Source organism: Solanum tuberosum, unplaced genomic scaffold (genome assembly GCF_000226075.1).
Source record: "Solanum tuberosum cultivar DM 1-3 516 R44 unplaced genomic scaffold, SolTub_3.0 scf00186, whole genome shotgun sequence".
Taxonomy (NCBI): domain Eukaryota; kingdom Viridiplantae; phylum Streptophyta; class Magnoliopsida; order Solanales; family Solanaceae; genus Solanum; species Solanum tuberosum.
Window position 1 is genome coordinate 359,753 of NW_006239112.1, and position 17,411 is coordinate 377,163.

Genomic DNA, 17,411 nt, shown 5'->3' on the forward strand with positions numbered 1-17,411 from the left:
AGAACTTTTGGAACTCAGCGAACTCCCTAAAAACTGTATCTTTTGGGCTATTTATACTTTCCCAAAATTTGGCCCAAAATCCATTTCACAGCTTACTAGGTGATGTTATTCGGGCTCACCAAACCTGTTCGGCAAATCACTTTTCTCTCCTCAGCTCACCTTAGGATGCTCTAGGCTTCAAGTGTTTGAACCTCAGTTGGCGAACTTGATTGAGTCAGCCTTTCACGTTCGGCGAATCGCTGAATACCAACTTGGTTCGCTTTTTGAACATCTAATCTTTGCTTTGAACACTATCGGTTTGGGCGATGTAAATCAGGATCGACGTCATTCGGCGTATCACCGTATTTACTGGAGTCCACCGACCTTTTTTGATAGACACAAGTGTTATGCACTGTCAATTTGGGCGAGGTCGTGCTCAGTTGGCGATTCACCCTTCTTGTTAGGCGATCAACAATGTTTACTTTGCACTTCTTTTTGCATATTTGGCCATTCTTTCAAACATCAGTCCTTGCCTTGTCCAATTGCATTCATAGCTGCAAATCATCAACATTCCATTAGAATAGGAAAAAAATAGGCACTAAGGACACTATTTATTGAGCTGAATGGACCTTAAATGAGTGCAAATCTACTACTCATCAACACCCCTAACTTAAAATTTTGCTTGCCCTCAAGTAAATCAAGAACACAATAAGTTCAATAAGGGTGTCTACTACAGTACTTAATGAGAGCTAACATACAAGTTCCATAGCAAGACTAATCTCAATAACATGTTACCCTCAATCATGATAAAAAAAAAAGCTTCAAATGATGACTAGCTAGTCTCAACACAAGCTCAAGCTCACTTTAGCTTCTTGTCTAATGCAAGAACACGTTTCAACAAATGCATTCAAGTGCCCTCACATAAAAAAATGATTCCATTCTCTCACAAAAAAAAATCAACCAAGATATAAGGAATCAATGCAACTCTCATTCTCTCAAAAGAGAAACACATGCAAGCTTTGTCCCATAGGTTTTCCCATATTTTCCAATCATCACAAAATCTAGTTCATGCAGGATCTTGAGGGTCTTTTAGGCTTGTAATGGGGCTTAGAGTTAAGCTATGATCAATTTGGATTGGTGACTTTACATTTTCAAAACATTGTTGCAATCATCATCACCTCTTCTCAAATTCCTTTCCTTCTTTTTTCATTTGAGAAGTCAAAACTTGACTTGTCACTGGAATCCCCTTTTATTTCATTCACTTCTCATTTTCATTTTCATTTTTACAAGGCATTTCCATCACAATGATTTCTTTTTTATAAGGAGGGGTTCCTTCTTTTTGGTAACACTTTCAAAGTTGAGTCTCATTTCATCTTTCTTTGCCCTTCACTTGGCTTTCATTCATCCTCTTTTTCACATCCCTAACCTATGCTTTTGGCCTAAGGTTGCTATCCAAACATCACAATTCTTCAAAAAGGATTTTTGGTGAGAAGGTAGGGATAATTTGGTTTAAGAAGCTTTCTTTTGGTTACCAACAAATAGGTTAGGCTCAAATGGTGCCAAAATTGATTCACACCCTCAAAAGGTAGTCACAAAGGATTATGGACAATTTGGTTCCCTCTTTAAAAGTTTTCTCAAGATCATGTCTCACATTCACCAAGATTCAAACAATTAGACAAACAAGGCAAATTCTAGGACTCCACATGCATGTATTCATGTAAGACCTCACCATAAATGGAACTTTTAAATACACTCTTTTAGCACATCCCGAAAAGATCAAAAAAGGAGGTGTGATGTTCATTGCCATGCTCACATCAAAATACAGCTAGTCAACAAAAGATTCAAAAAGATCGCTAAAAGGTGCAACCACATCGATTTTATTATCCCAACACCAATACTATGCATCATGCTCATCATGAGTACTTTTTAAGATATTGATATTGAACACAATCGATCCTCAAATTGTTATCAATGAAAACTTCATGCATTTCACGATTTTAAACTCATGGGGGTTGCAACATATGAAAGAACGAAATAAAAATAAAAAGACAATATTTAAATAAAAAGAGCACTCTAATATATATAAAAGTAATACTACAACTGGTTAAAACTTAAAATAACAAAATACAATCAAAAGGGGAATATTGGCATGAAGGCCCTCACCCCACCAAAAATAAAATGTAGTGTCCTCAATGCAATATAAATAAAAGTACAGGAGGCTGAGATAAAGGGTCCCACTGAAAGGCTATGCCCGTAGAGCACTCTCATTTGGAGTTTCAAGTGGTGAAGCCTCAAGAGGGGCATCGATGCCCAACAACAGGATCACAGGAGGAGGTAGGGAAGGGTCAACTGGGGCATCAATACATGTCTCAGTAGTAAGAGGTAGGATAGAGTCTAGAGTGACTCCACTTGAGTCAACATCTGAAGTCTCTCGAAGATATCTCTCCAGGCTGCCTGAAGAATAACCTCTTTGGTCTCCTGTAGCTTTTTCAATGTTTCAGCAATCCCATGCTCTTCATCCCAAAAATACTAAGCCTCGATCCTCCGAATGTCACTGAAAGAGACTCATATGATCCTAACAGTTGTAGATTCTCGGAAAGAGACTCCTGTCATCTCGCACAACTGCATAATCAGTACTGGAAATGTAAGAGATGTATGCTCCTGCCTCACCCTCATCAACATCTCATCAGCAATGATAACACTCACATGTATGTGCTCTCTATCAATAATAATACCTACCAAAATCGTCTTGTCATGGCGAATGATAGACCCATTTTGTAACTAAATTAGGTGTTGTTGATGAAGCAAAACCAATTTCTTGACACCACATTCAAGTCATTCTTCTTGATTCAGGCACCATCAGCAATCTAGAAGGGAGAAAAGTCAAAATTCAAAGGAGCCAGCCACCCTTTTAGGGAGTCCAAATCATGACGCATCCGAAGTGAATATAAGTCTGACTCATATGACAGAATCTTCAGTGCAATATTAATAGCTCCGGCATTGCACCAGACTTTCTTGCCACGCACCTCCACTTCTTCAAGTAGTTTCCAGACTGTGCTCTTTTGCTTCTTTGGAAGGGCCTGAGCATATGTGGTGTTAAACTCCCTCACCCTAGAAGGGATATAGGGGTCCTAATCTTGGTGAATCCCTCAAATTTATGGACTTGAGTGGTATCCCAGATAGCTAGGTAATCGCTTGATGATTCCAAGATTTGGACTCATTTAGGGATTTGTTTATACAGTTTTAGTGTCCTCAAATGCTTAATTTGTGCCATAAACTGATGTTAAAGACTTGATTTTCATGTATATTGATTCAGGAGCAAAGCAAGGACACTAACAGGAAAAAAGGAACAAAACAAACGGAATAAGTGAAGAAAACGAGCCTGATGATCGCCAAGTGGCTATTTTGACCGCCTAAAGTTCCAGTGTTCCAGCCCTGAGGGAAGAAACCAAGTCGGTGACAGGAAAGGGGCAGTTGGCGAATCGCCGAGTAGTTCTGCGATGACAAGATGGATCACCCAAAGTTACAGGACTTGAGGATGCTGAGAGCCAATGCAAAAAGGCGATAGAAGAGAGCAAAGGGCGGTTCGCCAAGCCATTCGGCGAACCAGACTTACCTCACCTAATGGCCCTTCGTGGCTAATTTTGGCAACTGTAAATTGAATTTTGAACTGTTAGTTTAGGAGTTCTCTCCAAGACTCTCTTTTCCATATTTTAGCTTACTACCATTTTAGAGTAGTTTCTCAGTAGACTTAAAGGTTTTTGGGAGATTCAATTCGGAGATTTTACAAGTGGGTTACTAATTTTCTTCAATTTTGAGCATTTTAAAGACTTAATTACTCTTACCCAGTTGATGGCTAATCAATTTGGTAACCGTTTTTTACCTTTTTATGATGTTTGGCTAAAACCCCAATTCTTAGGGTGTGATCATGTGATTATGAGTTGAATTAGTTTATGGGTATTGTTAATTACTTGTTTAAATGCTATATTGAAATGGGATTAATCATTAGTTGTGGTTTAATTTATGAATTGTAGTTGCAAATTCAGTTCTAAGTTTGTGTTCTTAGCTTGCTCGAGAGAGAGAGGTTTTAGAACTAGGAATATTGATTAATGGTTTATAGGTATTGGGTGTAGCTGGGTTCAACACGAGAGAGTGAATCCTAAACCCAATCCTACCCATATAGCTCGAGAGAGTGGATGAATTAAGGTATGGGTTGTTCTTATTGCTATGCTTGTTGATGTTCGAAAGAAATCACCTGATTTGGGATAGTTGTTGGGATAGTTGTTCGAGAGAAAGCTATCTCCCTTATAGTATAGCCTACCCACTGATGTGTAGTTGTTTACTAGTAGTTTCAATTACCCATATATCAAAATTTGCCTAAATTCGATCACATCCCGAAAATTCCTCTCCTTATTGTTATTTCAAATTGTTTGTGACTTCGTTGTAGTTGATAATTGCAAACAAAAACCCATCATCTAACATTCGTGTCACCCCTTTTGATTTATTTCATATCTATTCCTCTAAATAGGTAGATCACATTTGTACTTCTTGATTGAATTTGGACACGTACTGCTCCCTATGGGATTCGACCCCAACTCATTTGTTGGGTTATATATTGCTTAACGATCGTTTGCACTTATAATTGAATGAAGTGTATTTGATAAACGTTAAAGACAAATCATCACTCATGACTCCATCTATGGAGAGTCGTCTCTCCTCAAGTATTGTCCTTTGTCCAGGAGCTTTGAACCTATTCAGTGCTCTTGGGAGCGATAACGACAAGACTCTAGAAGTCGGTGCTTGTGCAGGGAAAGGCTGCACCAACTTAGATCTAATCTTCGTCCTCTTTATCACCAACCCCTGTTTAGGTTGTCCCCTTTCTTGGGTAGATGGTTGTAGGGTGGTAACTTGTTGATGACGAGGAGCCTCCAAAGGCTCGTTAATCGATATGCTCCTGTGTCTCTTAGGAGGAGGAGGAGGAGGAGAAGACTCCCTATCCAACTCAGTGTCGGAGAAAACCACTTGCTTATCCTAAGTTCTAGCCATTTCCTGCAAAGCACACATTCAAACATAGGATTTGTGAAGGTTAGTTTAAATTGAAAGCATATTGAATCATATTTCAAAAATCTTTATGAGGCTCGCCTATCGAAAAGGCAGATCGCCAAACAAGATAAGCAAGCTCTTGTGAGCTCGCTGAAATGGATAATACCAATAAACTCAGGGATTTGGCATATAAGATGAAGTAAACGCCAAATCGGTGATTCTTCGAGTTGGTTTCGGTGGGCTAAGACAAGTCTGCCGAAACTGACAGTGCAGAAGGTTGACACAGACATCAAGGGCGATGTTCTCTCCCACTCAGTGATTTGCCAAATAGGTTCAGTGGACTAAGATAAGCCCGCTAAATGGAACAGTACCCAAGATCATGCATATGCTAAAGAAGGCAAGCTGAGTCTTATTCGGCGATTCGCCTAACCTCCTTAGTGAGCTAAGACAAGCCCGCGGAATATGAAGTGTTCAGCCCAATGCCTAATTTTCACAGCTAATTCAACATACACAACAAATACGAAGTTTCCCTCCAACATTACAATCAACATATTTTCTTTTATACCCATGGGTACTCAGATTCCCCCTAGATATCGCTAGGTATTGCACTAATTTACGATTATACCTAAAGAAAGTAGTCACTCATTGGGCAAAATCGTGCAATTGGGTCAGCACTAGGTTACTCAGACTTCACCCACATTAAATTAGACTTAGACCCACCACATTCATCAGTTCAATTACACAATTTAATCAACACAAATACAATTCACAGTTTGACATGCATCAACGATCAAAATTTCATGGGCACATTTCAAATCATACAATACGATGCTACCTGGCTACCAATCAAAAGCAAGCACACAAATTATTTAAAGGGCTCAAGCCCACACCCTTTATGCATTTTAAACTCAAAAATATCAACAAGGTTTCGAAAACCAACCTTAATGATGCAAACATTGAGAAAAAAGAGGGATTGGGGTTGTGTTGACACAAAATAAATGAAAATGCACTCCTCAAACTTTGTAAACACTCGCAAAGGGCTCACAAATACTCAAAGTATGCAAAGCAAGAGAAAGGAATTGAAAAGGCTCTAAAATATCAGAGATTTTGATTTTTGAATTAGAAAAAACCATTGGCCTTTTTATACCAGTCCCTTTGACGATCTCGACTAACGTCCTCGAATGTGTTCGACAAATCGCCAATTGGAGCTTAAGATCTCCAAACATGTATCCAATGGACGCAATTCTTTTTTTGATCCTTCGTATTTTTTTGAGATCTATTTGAAAAACTCGTCCCCTTTATCCGATTTTATCATTTTTTTCCTACATATATTTCCATTGATTTAAAAGACGTTTCTCGAAAAATCAGCTCGATCAAACCGCCTTACGGCAGTTTGGTTGCGTAGATATAAAAAAAATACGCGGATTCAAAAAAAGAATCGCCTGAAACGGACATCCGAAGCTAGAGTTATGGCCGTTTGAAATTTTATTTTCAACTCCCGATCAATTTCTTTAATATGGTGCATTTTCAAATGATCGTAGTTTTCGGCTCGAATATCCGATGGACGCAATTTTTTTTTTGATCCTTCGTATTTTCTCGAGATATATTTGAAAAACTTGTCCCCTTTATCTGATTTTATCATATTTTTCTTCATATATTTCCATTGATTTAAAAGACGTTTCTCGAAAAATCGGCTCGATCAAACCGCCTTACGGCAGTTTGGTTGCGTAGATCTCGAAAAAATACGCGGATTAAAAAAACAAATTGCCTGAAACGGACATCCGAAGCAAGAGTTATGGCCGTTTGAAATTTTATTTTCAACTCTCGATCGATCCATTTAATATGGTGCATTTTCAACACGAACAACAAACCCAAAGGCTGATTCGGTGGACCCGCTTGAGTCTGCGTAGTGCACTTCGACGAATCTCCCTTTGGAGTTCTGATCGCTGATCTTGATAATACACTTTTCCATCTATTTGATCTCAAAAGGTGGATAAGAATTTATCTGTGCAGTGCCTTCGGTGGATCACCATTTGGGTTTGGCATCGCCTATGCTTCCCTTTTTAATCTATCGACCTCTTCTCAACCTTCACTCACAACACATGTTATTCGAAAGCAGTAAAAACAAAAGCAAAGACTTTAGTTTCCTCCTAAGAAGCGCCTTATTTAATGTCGTGGTATGACATAGTGCTCAATCTCAACTATCATTCTTGGGGTTCGGGATGGTGTCACTAGGCAATGTTCGCTTTAGCCTTGGATTAAGATGAGTGACAATTTGACCCAGTTGGGTCTCCAGTTGCTTAATGGAAACTGAGTGAGAAGTCACCATCTAGTATAAATTGGAGAAGTCATTTTTCAATTCCTTCAACACCTTATCGGACCTTTCAACCTTGTTGCATGTTCTTGCAAGCATTTCATCAGACCGACTTCCTTCTAACCTAGTTGGTTCTTTTTGGGCATGGATGATCTTGGGGAGGCACATATCTATCTTTTTAATCTTCCTATCTCTCCAGTTTCCACCCTTCCAGTTTTTCCAACCACCATCTCTATCCTTGTTCCAACCTTAGTTCCTACCTTGTCGTTGATAATTGATGTGAGAACCCCGCACTTGATTCCCCAAGTATTGAACTTTCTCATTATATAATAGCTCAAATTTGGCATCATCCGGGCACTACCCACTGTTGGTTCCTACCGCATTTACCGACTTGGTTCCACCTCCATGACATGTTTAGACAACAAATCAATTTGGGTCATCATTTTGGCCATGTTTTCATCTCTTTCATGGTCCTTCTCGATTTGTTCTTTGCTTAAACTCAATTGTAGAGGAGGCACTTGATCCTCTCTAGTATGCCATGCTCGGTTGACCCTGGTCATATCATCTAGTAACAGCGCAACCACATCATACGGTTGCCTCATTAATCCACCTTGGACTAACTGATCAGCCACACCTTTGTTAATCGAATCAAGACTGTAATAGAAGTATTGCATCAACAAATTTTCCGGTACGCCATGCATTAGACATTGCAAAAGCATCTTCTTGAATTTTAGCCACATCTCATGTAGAGGATCACCTCTAATGCGCTTGAAATTCTGGATTTGGATTCGTAGATTAACCATCTTCGAGGGTGGAAAGAATCTCTCCAAGAAGGCATCATTTAGCTCTTCCCACGAAGTGATCGAATCTTTTGTAAATTCTGCTAACCATCTTGTAGTTTCTCTCGTTAAAAAGAACGAGAATAATCTCAACCTTACAAACTCTTGAGAGGCATTCTTGAACATAAAACATACCTCCAAGAAATTCCTAAGGTATTCATGGGGATCCATATGAGCTAGACCCCCAAAATTTCCCTTCATCAGGAGCAATTGTATTATAGTTCGGGTGATGTTAAACACCGATTGTTTTACCGTTAAAAAGAAATAAAAGACATAGTTTTCGAAAACCAATTTAACTTTTTCAGAAAATCGATTTTCAAGAGAGTCTCCACTTAATTTTTGAAAGAGATGAAAACTTATAATTTTCAAAAAACTTAAACAGAAAAATCATTTTTTGAAAATACCAAAGGGGTTCGGGGTTCAATTTACATTTCAAGAACTTGTTAGTCCCTTGAAGTGTCCGCTAACATGCGGTTGACCTACGACTTGACTAAATATTTAACTTTTGACTAACTTTAAAAAATTGACGAAGTTATAAATAAAAGTTATTTTAAAGTATTACTTGAAAGGAAAAGGTTGAAATAATTTTTCTAAAGAAGTAAAAAATATTTCTATCGATAAATAGCAAAGTAAATAATCAGATAGATAAAAGAAAATAAAACATTACAATTAAACGTAAAAAGGAAAAGGCTATCTCTTGGTAATTTAATCAAATCAAACCAGATGAAAACAAAGATTAGTTAAATACAAATGAACAAATAAATAGATAAAGGAAGAGAAATATTTGAACTTGGGATCCTTGCCCAGATTCAACTATATTGGGCTTTTGGCCAATCTGTCCTAAATCTAAAATAGAAAAATTATGCGGTTAAGCAAACTTATAGTACTTAATTACTCATCATAGCTATAGTTTGCTATAATTACCACTCGCGACTAACATTATACATTAATTACGTGGGCTGACTTGAGTTTGTATAATTAGCCACGTTTGTATATGTATAATTTGCCATATTTGTATAATTCGCAGCTAACAATTCTTTGTTTGATTTGTTTTTGTATACAATTGTTTGTATTTGTATATGACAATGATTTCCTTGGTTTTTAGTTTTGTCATCATATACCTTCAATCTTTTTGTGTATAACTTTTTAAAGTTTGTATAAACGTGTAGTTTTTGGATTTTGTATAATACGATTTATATAATGTAATTTGTATAATATATTTTGTATAATTGTTTAAAGTTCATATATTTATGTTTGTATCAATTTGTTATTTCGAGTTTTATTATATTTCTATAATTCCAAACTTTATATTACCCAATTATATAAAAACACGTGAATTATACAAACGAGATTCGAATTATACAAATTATTATTCTCTCTCGCTTGCCTCTCTCCTCCCTCTCCTAATCTCGCTCGTCATATATACAAATGCATATGTATAATATACAATTATCTAACCGATATACATATACAATTCACATCTCTCCCACTCTTTGCCCTCTCTCGCTCGCCTCTCTCCTCTCTCTCCCAGTCTCGCTCGCCTCTCTCCTCCCTATAAAATGTAGCTATGAATCGTAATTAGCAAACTATAGCCATGGAGAGTAATTAGACTATTTCTGAGTGGCTATATGTGAAAGTTCGTCATCTAAAATTTTGCCAAAAATAGGCTTTGGCCCATCATAACAAGTTGCTGATCCTGCTGGGGCAAAGTAAAGATTGAGCTTTAGCCCATTTTTCGTACATCAATTATGTGTATACGCTGAACGTATATTCATATATATAGGCTGTATTTTAACACATTTTCCTGTATATCAGACTGTATACCTTTTGGTATACAGTCTGCTTCAGCCCTCAAACACCTGTATCAATTTTTTTACCCCATGTTTCTGTATTCCGATCTGTATACCAGTGTATACTGATTTTTACAGCCTGTATACAGCCCATATCTGGACTTTCCTAGACCTGCAATCAGTTCCAGCCATGTACATTTGCATCCTTTCTTCGAAAATATTTAAGGTTGACTCGATAAGAAGGTTTTGAGCTTCCATGTCCCATTTCGAAATGCAAAAGAGGATGGATTTGAGTCCAACTTGGACTCCATAAGAATTCACATGATACAGAAAAGAGGATAAAATTAGCACCTAAAATAAATATTAAATAGCAATGTTTCTGAAACGAATTACTACAGCAACTTCCAAGTTAAAATATGACGAATAAACTTGTTCTAACCCATTAATCAAGATTCAAGAAAAAGTGTAATAAATCCACAAATAATGTGCAGAATTTCTGAACTAGTTCATGCTTGAGCTGCCGTTTTCAAACAATTTTAACAAAAGAAGCTAACTCTCACATTATACACAAGTTAGTTATCACTTGGTGCATTACACGATGGCAGATAAAACCATACTAGCAAAACTCAATTAACTATAAGCAATTAAAGCAAGCAAAACATAAATACGCAGGAACATAAGGCTGCTGGACCTAAAATAAACTAAACACCCAAATTAACACAGTAAACAAAACACATATATAAGTTAAAGATTTAGATACCCAATTGTTATCCTTTGCCTAAGAAATCAAGCAGATAGGAGAATAAACCAAAATACACTCAAGTAAGGAAACAGTACATGAAATCATGTCTCAGAATGAATTGCAAATGGAATAGAGACAGTAATATAAAGATGGAGGGAAACAGAGAAAACAAACAGATAAATTGAAGCTCAAACGAGTATAAAACTTAACAGGCTTGAATTAGAGACATATTATGATTTGTGACTGGAATCTAAGTCATAAACAGATCATATTTCAGACAAAGCGAGACAAGAACTAATTTAAAGATCAAATCATAGCAAAAAACGAAAATTTAAACACAAGTCGAGATACACAATATTCCCCCGCATTCAGAACCTTGAACTATCAGAAACCATATCCAATCATGTTGCAGAAAATTATACAAAAGTGTGAGATTGAAAACAAATGATATCCAAAAAATTCTTAACTATGAGTGACACATTGAAGCAAAACAGAAAAGTGGGAAATATAACATTTTCCCAGGCAGCGACTGGGACTCGACGAGCTTAACAACTTCCACCACCGTGAGCAAAGCTTCGCCGGAACTCCGATGAAATATAACAACCAAAGGACTCGAGACAACCCAAGAAGAAAAATGTTTCCTCTAAGAGCTCCCAAACTTGGGGTGCTCTCTCTTTGGTTATCAGAAACGTGTGTTTTGGAATGAAAATTTTACGAATCTCCGATGAGAAGTTCGTCTCCTGACCTCTGTTTATATGTCAAGAATTCCGCTTCTTAAAAACATCTTCCTCAATAGTAAAAACGACAGGGTATATATAGGAGAAGAACTAGGGCAGATTTAGGGAGAAAAGCAGTGGCTTAGAGGCCAAATTTTGAAATTCGAATTCAAAATCCTTGGAGGATAAGGTTCAGGAGCTGTTGAATAGTACGAATTCTCAACGAAATTGAGAGGAGAACCGTTCGATTTGAGGAGCAAGGATGCTTCTCGCATGAGATTGCTCCATCTGGACGATTCGAGTATGAACAGATAAGGGAGAGGACACGTGCAAGGTCGGGAGATTCTGGTTTCGCGTTGGTAGCTGGGTTGCTGGATGCGTTCTGGGTTTCTGCTTTGCTCATTGCGTGGCTGCGTGAAGAAGACGAGGTGGGGTCATTTGGTTTGTACGCGTTTGGGGGTGGGTCGGTGTATTTGGTATGCGTCTGTATTGCTGTTGGTATGTATCAGTGAATATTATTTACCAAAAAAAAGAATGTCGGAGTATAGCCGAGTTTTCAACATTAATCACGCCTCCATATCCCTCTGCTCAGGGAATCAGACTGCTTGTAGTTCGACTCGATCGGTTGAAAAGGAAATCGACACGTGCAAGGTCGGGAGATTCTGGTTTCGCGTTGGTAGCTGGGTTGCTGGATGCGTTCTGGGTTTCTGCTTTGCTCATTGCGTGGCTGCGTGAAGAAGACGAGGTGGGGTCATTTGGTTTGTACGCGTTTGGGGGTGGGTCGGTGTATTTGGTATGCGTCTGTATTGCTGTTGGTATGTATCAGTGAATATTATTTACCAAAAAAAAGAATGTCGGAGTATAGCCGAGTTTTCAACATTAATCACGCCTCCATATCCCTCTGCTCAGGGAATCAGACTGCTTGTAGTTCGACTCAATCGGTTGAAAAGGAAATCTTTTATGCTAAGATATCCTTTGGTTAGGAAGAGTGACAAATAAGTCGAGTATTTTCAACATTGAGCCCGCCTACATATCCTTAAACCTTAGGAATCAGGCTGTTTGTAGTTCGACTCAATCGGTTGAAAAGGAAATCTTTTATGCTAAGATATCCTTTGGTTAGGAAGAGTGACAAATAAGTCGAGTATGAAAAAGAGTCTTGAAACCTTTTAGCCATGAATGTGGAGCTCTTTACATCCATAAGTAAGAACTTACACAGACATAATTTCCAAAGCTCTTGGTGCATTGTCACTCACATTGAAAAGTTGCCTTCAGTAAAAGCCAAATTTTTTCGAATGTGAAACTGAAACCGATAATCCTCAGGAAAAATCCACATGCCTTCTAATAGGGGTGTGGTTTGATTGTGGTGGAAGTCGCTCCTCAGCTCGCGTCCTAAGAGTTTGATACTCCTCCTCGGACTATGTCCCAGTTCGCTACTAAGCAAAAGTTCCACGTTGTGTTGCATCCTTATTGATATCGTCCGCACCTGTGATTTGATTTGAGAATTCATCCTCTTGGATGGTCTCGACAAAGACTGAAATAAACTTGTTAGTAAAAACTGTAATTTAAATAGAGAAGTGATATGTTTTACCATATTCAACACATGTGTGTAATTTAAATAGAACAGTGATATGTTTTACCATATTAAACACATGTTCTTTTCTTTAAATATTCTAATGTCAACCTCCATTAGTTCTGTCGCAGTAAATGATGAATTGATATGATACAACATGATGATGACTTTTTGATAATGCAATATATTGTTGATGACGATGTTCCATCGATAGAATGATGATGATGCTAATCCGCCGATAGGATGATGATGATCCATTGGTAGGATAATGATGATGATCCATTGATAGGATGATGATAATGATCCATCGATAGGATGATGTTAATCCATTGGTAGGATAATGATGATGATAATTGGTAGGATGATGCTAATCCATTGGTAGGACAATGTTGATGATTCCTTGGTAGGATGATGATAATGAAGATTCATCGGTAGGATAACGATGATGATCCATTGATGGGTCGGTATATTTGGTACATGTCTGGGTTTTTCTATTGGAATGGGCTTGGGTTAATTGGCATTGCTGATGGTATTGGGCTTGCTGGGAAAAGGAATGGGTTGCTTCTAAGTGAATTAGGGTGTTTTTGGAATGAAGATTTGACAAAATGTGACTAAAATTGATCCTAATAAATAGCCATATGAGTTGCAATTAGCCAATTATAATTAGGAATTTAGCCAAAATTGAATTAATTGGTGGATACGGCTAAGACTTACATGAGATGAATTAATATTAATTAATTAACAAGCTTGTTAATCTTAACGAGATATAATAATTAGGGATAAGGGTCTGAAAAATACCCCAACTTTGGTCGAATTTGTTGTTGCAATACTAAACTTTCATGAGGACCTATTACCTCCCTAAACTATTTAATACCGTATTTTTTACCCGCTGAACTATTTAATAGTGTATTTTAAAGGTATATATGTGCCCACGTGGACACATTACTATTTATAATTTTGCATTATTTTTTATGTCCACGTGGGCAAATATATATGTTTAAAATACGGTATTAAATAATCTAGGGAGGTAATAGGTCCTCGTGAAAGTTTAGTATCGCAATAGTAAATTCGACCAAAGTTGAAGTATTTTTCAGACTCTTATCCCTAATAATTCACTTAATTATAAACTAATTAGCTCAACAAAATAAAATTATTAATTAAATAAACTAATTAACCAAATAATTAATAAAAATAAAATCTTTTTGAGGCGATTTTTGAATATTCATAAAATGTACTAAATATATACATAATTATATAAAACATATATATATATATATATATATATTTTTTTTTTAAATGACAAAAACTATTTAAAAATAACTTGGAAAATATTTGAATTTTATAAAGTCAATTATTTCAAATAGTTTGGAATTTAAGAAGCTCGATGATTAATTTATATTGTGGAGAGGCAAAATTGGGTGTCAACACCACTCTCCCGGTTGTAGGAGGTATCTGGATTGCTCCCGTGGTTTGAATAACGTTCATGTGCATGTTATTCAAATCACCCATGATGTCGTTTTGACCATAGTAACTATCGTTGTAACTCCATGGTCACTAATTTTATCAACCTACAAATCAGCCAACAACAACACCAAAGAACAAATCTACTACAAATAAACAAAATTAAAATCTAATTTTTCAATTAGAATTCTCAACTACCATTCCTCGGTAGCGGCACAACTTTTAATAACTCTAAAATCACTCTCCAAAACCAACTAAAAGTGTGAGTGGTCGTAGTCAATATAAAAACCCAACTAAGAGTCGAGGTCGAATCCAATAGGGAATGATATAATGTGGAGAATTCGTTATCAAGAAATTTGAACTTTAAATTAGCTCACTTGTAATAGTAAGAACAATTGGGTGGATGATACCACCAACTCAATACTAAACTTTGGTTATTAATTATCGCAATTAAACTAAAATATCGACGAAATCAAGAGTTAACAAGAAATCTAGGGGCGTGGGGGGATTGAAAATCGACGTCACATAGGGGTAATTGTGCTTCTCTATAGTGATGAACATTCATGAATATGCTAAGTCATCTTCATTGACGCTAATCATCTTTCGATCTCAAAGCATCTAAGCCTAGAATCTCCTTCTAGTCTCATTCAAATGCTAATCCTAAATATCCCAATACCTTACTCTATTCTCTCTTTCAAGAACATGGAAAATAGATCCGACTCATAACCTCTTTTTCAAGCAAGTTACAGACATAAAACCTAATTGGTTAGTATTGAACTAATTACCCACTCCAATTAATCTCTTTGAGCATCAACTAGAGATCTGAAGTAGGAATTAAGTTTGCTACCTTAACCCTTAACTCAACCCCATTGTAATGAGACCAAGTTCATGCATAAACATCACCAAAACAGAGCATATCACAATGACAACTACATTAAATCAACACCCAACCTCATTTAAGCACCCCTAGATCCTAGGGTATTAGCCACCCATCACAAAAAGTAAAGAGATTATACCTTCCATGAAAGCAACCATGGGAAACTTGAAATCAAGCAAATTACAAGTAAACCCACTTTGGATTCAACTTCAATTTATCAAAATCAAATACCAATTTCTAAAACCCCAAAAGCTAGAAAAGTGTTCTTTTAAGGTAAAGTGTTCTCAAACTCTCAAATTCTTTTCAAAAGAGAACTTTTGGAACTTAGTGAACTCCCTAAAAAGGAATCCTTTGGGCTATTTATATTTTTCCAAAAATTTGGCCCAAAATCCATTTCGCTACTGACTTGGCGACGTTAGTCGGGCTTGCCAAACCTAATCGGCGAGTCACCCTATTCTCCTCAGCTCATCTTATGATGCTCTAGGCTTTAGGTGTTTTCACCTTAGTTGGTGAACTTGATTGAGTCAGCCTTTCACGTTTGGTTAATCGCCTAATACCACCTTAGTTTGCCTTTCAAGCATTCAGTCTTTGCTTTGCACACGATTTGGGTGATGTGAATTAGGATCGCTGTTCTCATTCGGCGCATCGCCGTCTCTACCGGAGTCCACCGACCTTCTTTGATAGACACAAGTGATATGAAATTTCAATTTGGGTGAGGTCGTGCTCAGTTGGTGATCCTCCCTTCTTGTTAGGCGATCAACAATGTTTACTTTGCACTTGTTTTTGCATTTTTGACCTTTCTTTCAAACATCAGTCCTTGCCTTGTCCAATTGCCTTTATAGCTGTAAATCATCAACATTCTATCAGAATAGGATAAAATTAGGCATTGAGGAAACTATTTATTGAGCTAAATGGACCTTAAATGAGTGCAAATCTACCACTCATAAAAAATGAAGAAGGATATGGAGGTGAAATGTTACAAAAATAGTGGATATGAATAGTGGAGAATATCTTCATAATAGACGGAAGTAATGGAAATAACTAGTGAGATTTTATTAAATTTGTGTAGTGGACATCTAAAACAAATATATTTAAAACAAAATTTCAGTTGTTATAGAAAAAAAATGAATAAATTGGAGTGAAAAGGTGAAATCAAATTTTTGGTTTCTTTCAAATTTCAAAATTTAACTTGAAATTGATTTTCAATTTTTTAAAATTTTTATGGCCAAACGTGTTTGTCTGGAGTTCAACTCCGGAAAGACGTTTTTAAAAAATCAAGAGTACTTTTTTATGTGCAAATTCCTAGTTGAAACACAAAAAATTGATTAAACTAATATTTCCCATAAAATATAATAAATAGATTTCTATGTGAATATGAAAAAATAAAAAAATGATATATATATATAAATATTTTTGAATAATTAAGATGGTATAGATAAGTATTACTTTTGCAACAAAGATATTTATTAATTTAAACATTTAATTATTTTTTAAATAAAAATCACCATTATTTTGTCACCTCCATAACTTTCTTCATTATCCCAATCAAAATGTCATTTCTATTATATCGTTTTTTTATAAGACAAAACACATAAAAAATCATGAACTTGGCAGCACAACTTACTTTAGTATTTAAACTACACGAATGTTTAAATACCCCCTTAATAACTTTTGAGTGAATTAAGTACCCCCTAATGAAACGACCCCAAAAATGCCCGAAAATGTGCTTCGGAAACACCTATAATTGTAATTTCCATATATCTCAAAATCCGTGCATGATTTCGGAAATTCGACTTCATATTCTTATTCAGGGGGTCAAATTGAGTGGGAAATGGGTCTAACCCAAATTTTAGAGCAACCGTATCAAAATCCGAAATTTCCAAGTGAAGCCTTTTTCGAGGGTCTACTTTGGAGGGTCATATCTCCTAGCACACAAATTATTTGGGTGGCCAATTATATATCCATGGAAAGCCCTTTGAGTTAGCTACCTAACGCACTTCGTTTCACCTCATTCGGAGTTCGGACGAAGAAGTTATGCCCATTTTCGTAAAATCTGTCCGGCAGGAAAGGCAATTTCCAG